Raw genomic sequence first — 7,010 nt, forward strand, 5'->3', positions numbered from 1 at the left:
GTGGGAGAAAAAAATCAAATTAAAAACACATTGGTGAATATTTCAAAATAACTTTCCAAATAGACTTCAAAGCTCTAATTGTAAAGAATTTGAGAATTATCTCTATAGTTATCTCCAGACATCTTATATAAAAGCCACTTAGTGGTCTCTTCCTTTTAAAAGAGCTTGGGAGTCCTAGTACAAATTCTAAGAAACCTAAAGAATCATAACCTCTCCTCTGACTTTTAAGAGGTAGGAGGAAAAGCAAAAATACTTGAGAGGAGCCAGAAGCCTGAGGTTCTGGTCTCAACTCTGCCAGAGACTAGTTGGGCTGCCAAAGACTAATCACTCAAATCTTACTTAGTTTGTGAATTACCCAACTAACATTTCTGGATCATCATCTATGGGATGGACACTTAATCTATAATACTTGATTAGTTATTACAATTTTAGCATAGTCAGAAAGTTTAAGTAACTTGTCTAAGATCTTAGAGGAATTAACTGGCAAAATTGTGATCAAAGGGAGCTATGTATTATCCCAACATAATTTCATGATATCTAAAATCCCATTTGGCCAAAATATTCTGTAATTCTAAGTGGGATTTGGCAGAAAAGGCTCAAAGATTCTGCTGGGAGACTAAATGTCATATGCATGTGTGTCTATACATATGTGTTTATATACTGTGATCTATTGAAAAATACTATCTTTGTATAACAAAACTGGATGCTTGCTAGCAAACACACTCTCCCAGAGGTCTTTGAGCTTCTTATTTTGATATAGTACCTGTACGTTATCATGTTTTTTTTTAAATTCTTACAACACACAAAGCTTACTAACCTCTCCACAATTTGTTAATCACGTTCATTTTCCTAGCGGTGGTTGCCATGCACTGAAAAGGGCAGAATTTATCTCTAGCTATCTCCTCCAGGGCTAACATTCACATTAAACAATGTGTAATGTTTCCTCACCATGAACGCTGTCAGGCTGACATCAACAGTGAAATATGTGAATTAATACTTATACAAGCTAACATGATTTTTGCATTATAAAAATGTCATTTTTAAAAGGACAGTATACAATGATAAACAATGTGTGGGACTGTGTTGGAAATTAAATAACATTAAGGCTTTTCTAGTTCCCTTGGAGAATATATTGATTAAGTGAACTATATTACATTTGCCTTTACACTGAAATACTGGGTTGATTTACAAATGTTAATGAATTATTTTCCAGAACTTTTGAATGATGACTTCTTGGCTAATTGATATTTGGAAAGGTGTAGCACATAATTTAATTCCCTTAAACTCAGAGCTTAGAGCTTTGGTAATTTGCATCTGGAAACTGAGATTACTTTTTGTTTAAGTGATAGGGGTGAAAAGTTTAGTTGTGAGTTCTGTCAAAATTAACTCTTTTTAGATTCATGAATCCTCTACCTTATGATTTATTTTTTTCAGGCCCATTTTCTTTTTTCTTTTCTTTCTTTTCTTCCTTTCTTTTTTTTTTTTTTTTTTTTTTTTTTTTTTTAGCAAGATTTTCTTCTTTCTCTATTTTCAATGGTACAGTCTGAAAAATAATACTGAAAGGAATCATGGGTCTAGAGAAATATTGGAGAACCCTAATAAAAGCCCATTCCTCTAACTACACATGAACTTTAAAGAAACACTAGGCACGATAACATCTTAAAGTTTACAAGAAATGTGTGTCCACACTGAAAAGAGATTATGACAGCATAACAGCCCCTAATTTCACAAAAGCCTGAATTCCAGTCTCCTTTTAGGTTTCTTCTTTTGGTGCAGTCGTTCTCAAACTTGGCTGCACGTTGGAATCACCTAGAGAGTTTTAAAAATAGGAGTACTATAACTAGAGATTCTGATATAATGGAGCATTGCCTGGGCACCTGGATCAATAAAACCTCCCTCAGGTGATTCTATTGTGGAGCCAAGGCTAAGAATCACAGACTCTTTGTAAATTCTCAAGACATGCTCACTCATGTATTTGGGCTGCTGACCCTACCACCCTTCCCAGCTGGCTGCCTCACTATCCTTTTCCTTTAGGTAATAAACCAGATGTTATTTTCAAGGCAGTGGTGCTCTGTTCCGAGTCTTGCACCTGATTTTCTGTTTGAGATATGGTTTATGCATCATTGGTGCTTATGTCTACAGCATTGTTTTGCCCTGAACATCCCAATAGGCTCATAACCTGTCAGCTGCTGCTTACACTTTACATGTGCTCTTGGTTTCTTTGCAGCCTGTATCCAGGCAGAAGGTTGGTACTAGATCTCTTGGCAAGTCGGTAGAAAAGACTTGCTCTCTATTTTTGTTCTCCTTATTTATCATATCAAGCACAAGCCTGGAGGACTCATCTCCCAGCATTCACTCATAAGGAAAAAAGGTAACTCCTCTCATTTAAGGCTAAAGATAGTGTGAGGAAAATAAATCTGCTAATTTTCTCTGGGTCTTTGAAACTCCTTACTGGGGAAATCTGTTAAATAATGAGAATAATACCAAGAATAATACCTTTTGAAAAGCAAAAAGTACTTCAATCGACCTCTGGATTCTGGGGGGAAAAAAAAAAACTAACTCTTTACTAACCTGGCATATAGCAACTTGGAGTACTTGGCCAAATTGAAAAGAAAGAAAAAATCAAAAGATGTGTGGCAAATAAACTTAGCTAAGCCACATTACGTTCCTAGCTGACATGAACTCTAGAGACTGAAAAACTGGCTTTAGGACCTACAAAGGACAGTGTGATGACCTCACAGCAAAGGCTGGAGATGGGTAGTTGAGCCCGAGTCCATAGCCGGCAAGAACTAAGTAGAAACTACATCAGCAGGAGAGAAATGCCCAGGACTTCCTAGTACCATTGCCTAAGCAACATGAATAAACTATGAGTCCATCCACCATGGACTTCTGCAAAAGAGATCAAAACTGCTTAAAGGAATGAACCAATGCACAACAGACAGCTCAGACCCAAGGGCCAGCGTGAATGTCACTTTTCCTAATTCTAAGAGAGCAAGTACTTGTACTCCTTCAGGAATACATTCAGATATCATGTAAGATCAAAGCATGGGAAAAGGTAAGTAATTTTATACAAGATAAACTGAAAGGATTGTTGAAATTGTGTGATTCTGAGTAAGCTTTCACAGGATTAGGTATTTCTTCACTTTTCAAATAGCAGCTGTGTATGCACTCAGAAAGATCGGATAAATAGCTTTTAGTGTGTTTTTCTCTTTAAAAAAAAACACACACGCACACACATTATGCTTTCTCTACATCCAGTCATATTGTATCAAGATGGAGACATATCGGGGCACCTGGGTGGCCCAGTTAGTTGAGTGTCGGACTCTTGGTTTTGGCTCAGGTTTACCTCAGGGTTGTGAGATCCAGCCCTGAGTGGGCTCCATGTTCTGTGTGGAGTCAGCTTAAGACTCTCTCCTTCTCCCTCTACCCCCTCCCCCACTTCTCTCTCTCTCAAATAAATATTTTTTTTTAAAGATGGAGACATATTGAGAAGATAGAACTATTAAACAGTAGGGGTACATGGCAACAGTAACTGCCTTTACTGCCTGGATGTTACTCATTTTCTCTCTCCTCTAACTTCACCCTATCCTTTTCTATCAGCTCTTTTACAGTAGCTTTTAAACATGTACAGACAACCCCCACCATAAACCATTTAGTAAAATGCATAAGAAAATAAAACAGACAGCCTTCCTCAGCTCTACATATTTTCAGCTATTACTCTATTACTAGCTGTATTAGTCCATACTTACTTTTTATTCTAGATTTTCCACCATCACCCTAAAAATATTTTTGACGGGGCCATTGGGGGTGGGTCATACAGAGCACGCTGCCCAGAGTGGCGCTGGCAGCTGGCGGTTGCTGTTGCAGAGCTGTGGGCTGGGAGTTGGCCCAGGGTCTGGGTAAGTGAAGCACCGTACAGTGCTGAGCCCACTGCCCGCATGGGAGCCAAGGAAATTGGCACCGAGATGAGTGGAAGATCTGGACTGCCATTAAGGGGAAACTGCAAGAGTTTATGTTGATGAAGAACTTCCTGATTGCATTATGGTGATGGTCAAGAAAAGTCAGGACCAAATGACAGAGGACCTGTCCCTGTTTCTAGGGAACAACACAATTCGATTCATCCTATGACTTCATGGTGTATTAGATAAACTTCGCTCTGTTACAACTGACCCCTCCAGTCTAAAGTCTTCTTATACCAACATCTTTGGTAAGAACGTGTCTTCAAACAAGAGCAGTTTCAGTCAGGGAGATGACAGAAGGCATGAAGCTGCAATGCCATCCCTTGCGACTGCTAGCACTAGACCTGAGAAAAGAGATTCCAGGGTTTCTACTTGTTAGCAGAAGCAGAAAACCACTACTGTCAGACAGACTTATGATGATGGAGCTGCATCCTGATTAATGTCGACTGTGAAGCCTCTGGGGGAGACAGCACCCTCTGAAGATGTGATTGATACTAAGCCAGAACCAGATGATCTCATTGATGAAGACCTCAATTTTGTGCAGGAGAATCCCTTATCTCAAAAAAAAAAAAAAAAACCCTACAGTGACACTTACATATGGTTCTTCTTGCCACTTGCAAGCCAAAATGCAGATACTGGTGCAAGCCGCAATTTCAGCAGCAGCAAAACAGTATTCGTGCAGCCAAATAACCTGATAAACAGAACAGCCAGGTATGTGAAACAGGCCGTTTTTGTGAACCAGAAGTGCTTAACAGCCTAGAAGAGACTGACAGCCCTTCTTCAGAAACAACTAAAAAAAAAAAATGGGTATTGAGGAAGGAAACTTTCCGGAAAGGAAAGTGTTTGAGGTAAGTTCAATTGTTTAAGTAAAAAATGTCCATTGTGATGGAGAAGAGGAGGAAGATGATGATTGTGGGTCTCATACAGGAAGCATCTCCAGCAGTGTCTCGGTGCCAGCAAAGGCTGAAAGGAGACCTTCACTTCTACCTTCGAAACAAGCTAACAAGAATCTAATTTTGAAGGCTATCTCTGAAGCTCAAGAATCTGTAACAAAAGCAACTATTTCTCAGTCTCACAGAAACAGACACTTCCAGATGCTCCCAGAACTCGAACTTCTCAAGAAGAATTGCTGGCAGAAATGGTCCAGGGGCAAAGCAGGACCTCCAGAATAAGTCCCCCCATTAAAGAAGAGGAAACAAAGGGAGATAATATAGAAAAAAGCCAAGGAACTCAACAGAGGCAGTTGTTATCCCGACTGCAAATTGACCCAGTAATGACAGAGACTCTGCAGATCAGTCAAGATTACTATGACATGGAATTCATGGTCCATGCAGACACAAGATCATTTATTCTGAAGAAGCCAAAGCTGTCTGAGGAAATACTAGCGGCACCAAACCAAGAGTCCAGGATGAAGACTGCAGATACCCTTCAGGTACTTTCAGGACACCTTATGCAGACGAGATCTTGTACCACCAGATAAACCTGCAAGTCCCAAGTTCATAGTGACATTGGATGCTGTCCCCAGCCCCCTAGGATACATGTCAGATCAAGAGGAGGACGTGTGTTTTGACGGAGTGAAATCTGTAAACCAAAATGCAGCCTGAAACAAGGGACTCAGAGTCTCCTCCACCCACAGCACTTGCAGTTAACGAGCAGGCAGCTCAATGAGCCAAATGGTAGCTTTTCAAATGCTGAGATGAGTGAACTGAATGTGGTCCAGAAACCAGAAAAACTTTTGGAGCCTGCCTGTAAAAATGGGGATCAGTGTGCTTATCATCATCCTGTTTCAACTTGCAAAGCCTTCCCCAACTGTAAATTTGCTGAAAAAATGTTTCTTCATTCATCCAAATTGTAAATATGATACAAAAAAGTACTAAACCAGATTGTCCCTTCATTCATATGAGTAGAGGAATTCCAGTACTGCCTCCAAAACCAGCAATTGCAACTCTGGCACCACATTCTAGTAGCCATTATTTTCCCGCTCGTAAGAAAATGGAATGTCCCTTCTATCATCCAAAACACTGCAGATGTAACACTCAGTGTACAAGACCTGACTACACATTTTATCATCCCACCATTACTGTGCCACTATCACATGCCTTGAAATGGATTCGACTTCACACCAGTGAATGACACTCAGTCCTACTTGGCAGAAGATTGCAGAGTGTCCATCTACAGATGAAAGATATTCTGGAGAACTTGCCAAATCTTTGAAACTTGGAATATATTGTTTTCATAATATTGTTTATTGCCTATCTGAAGTGTCTAAATTTTCAAGTTTGTAAGTTTATTAAGTGGTTTTAACATTGGGTGTTTTTTGTTGTTTGTTTTGACTATGAAAAGACCATTTAAGGAGAAGCTATATTCTATTAAAACATTTCAGGCATATTTGTAAAAAAAAATTTTTTTTTTCCAAAACCTCTAATGACTGACTTATTCCTAAATCTTATCTCATTTACCCTCTGCAACATGCTCTTTATTTTTCGCCTTCTGTGATGTTACCTCCAGGTTCCTTCTGTCTCTCTGCCCACTTTTATTTTCCTTTATTAAATCCTCTTTTGCAGCCACTCCTTATAATTCAGTGATTCCAGGATTTCTAATTGATCCCATCCATGTACATGGCTTGAACTATCTCTTGTATATTTTAATGACTCAAATTAATATCCTCCCCTTCATTCTAATTCCTGAGTGCCAGAAATATTTATTCTAATAATGACTATTTATTCTAATAATGACTATGTTCACCACTCAAACTCAATATACCTCAGAAAGAGATCATCTTCTGGGATGCCATATCTCCTTCTAAAAGTACTGATGCTGCCACTATCTTAGCTAGCCTTTAATTTGGAATTATATCTTACTTATTTTTCTTAACAGCCTCCCCCACTCACTGTTCCATTTGTTCAGAAGCTCTTATACAAGGGGCGCCTGGGTAGCTCAGTTGGTTAAGCGACAGACTCTTAATTTTGGCTCTGGTCATGATCTCAGGGTCTTGAGATCAAGCCCAATTTGGGCTCCATGCTCGGCATGGAGCCTGCTTAAGAGTCTCTC

General features: G+C 39.3%; 1 pseudogene; it reads left to right on the forward strand.

Annotated features, from left to right (window-relative positions):
* The first annotated feature begins 4,287 nt into the window (after window positions 1-4,287).
* On the forward strand, window positions 4,288-6,092 carry LOC103658668 (annotated as a pseudogene).
* Window positions 6,093-7,010: the final 918 nt, after the last annotated feature.

The sequence above is a fragment of the Ursus maritimus genome, unplaced genomic scaffold (genome assembly GCF_017311325.1).
Source record: "Ursus maritimus isolate PB19 unplaced genomic scaffold, ASM1731132v1 scaffold_3, whole genome shotgun sequence".
Classification (NCBI taxonomy): Eukaryota; Metazoa; Chordata; class Mammalia; order Carnivora; family Ursidae; genus Ursus; species Ursus maritimus.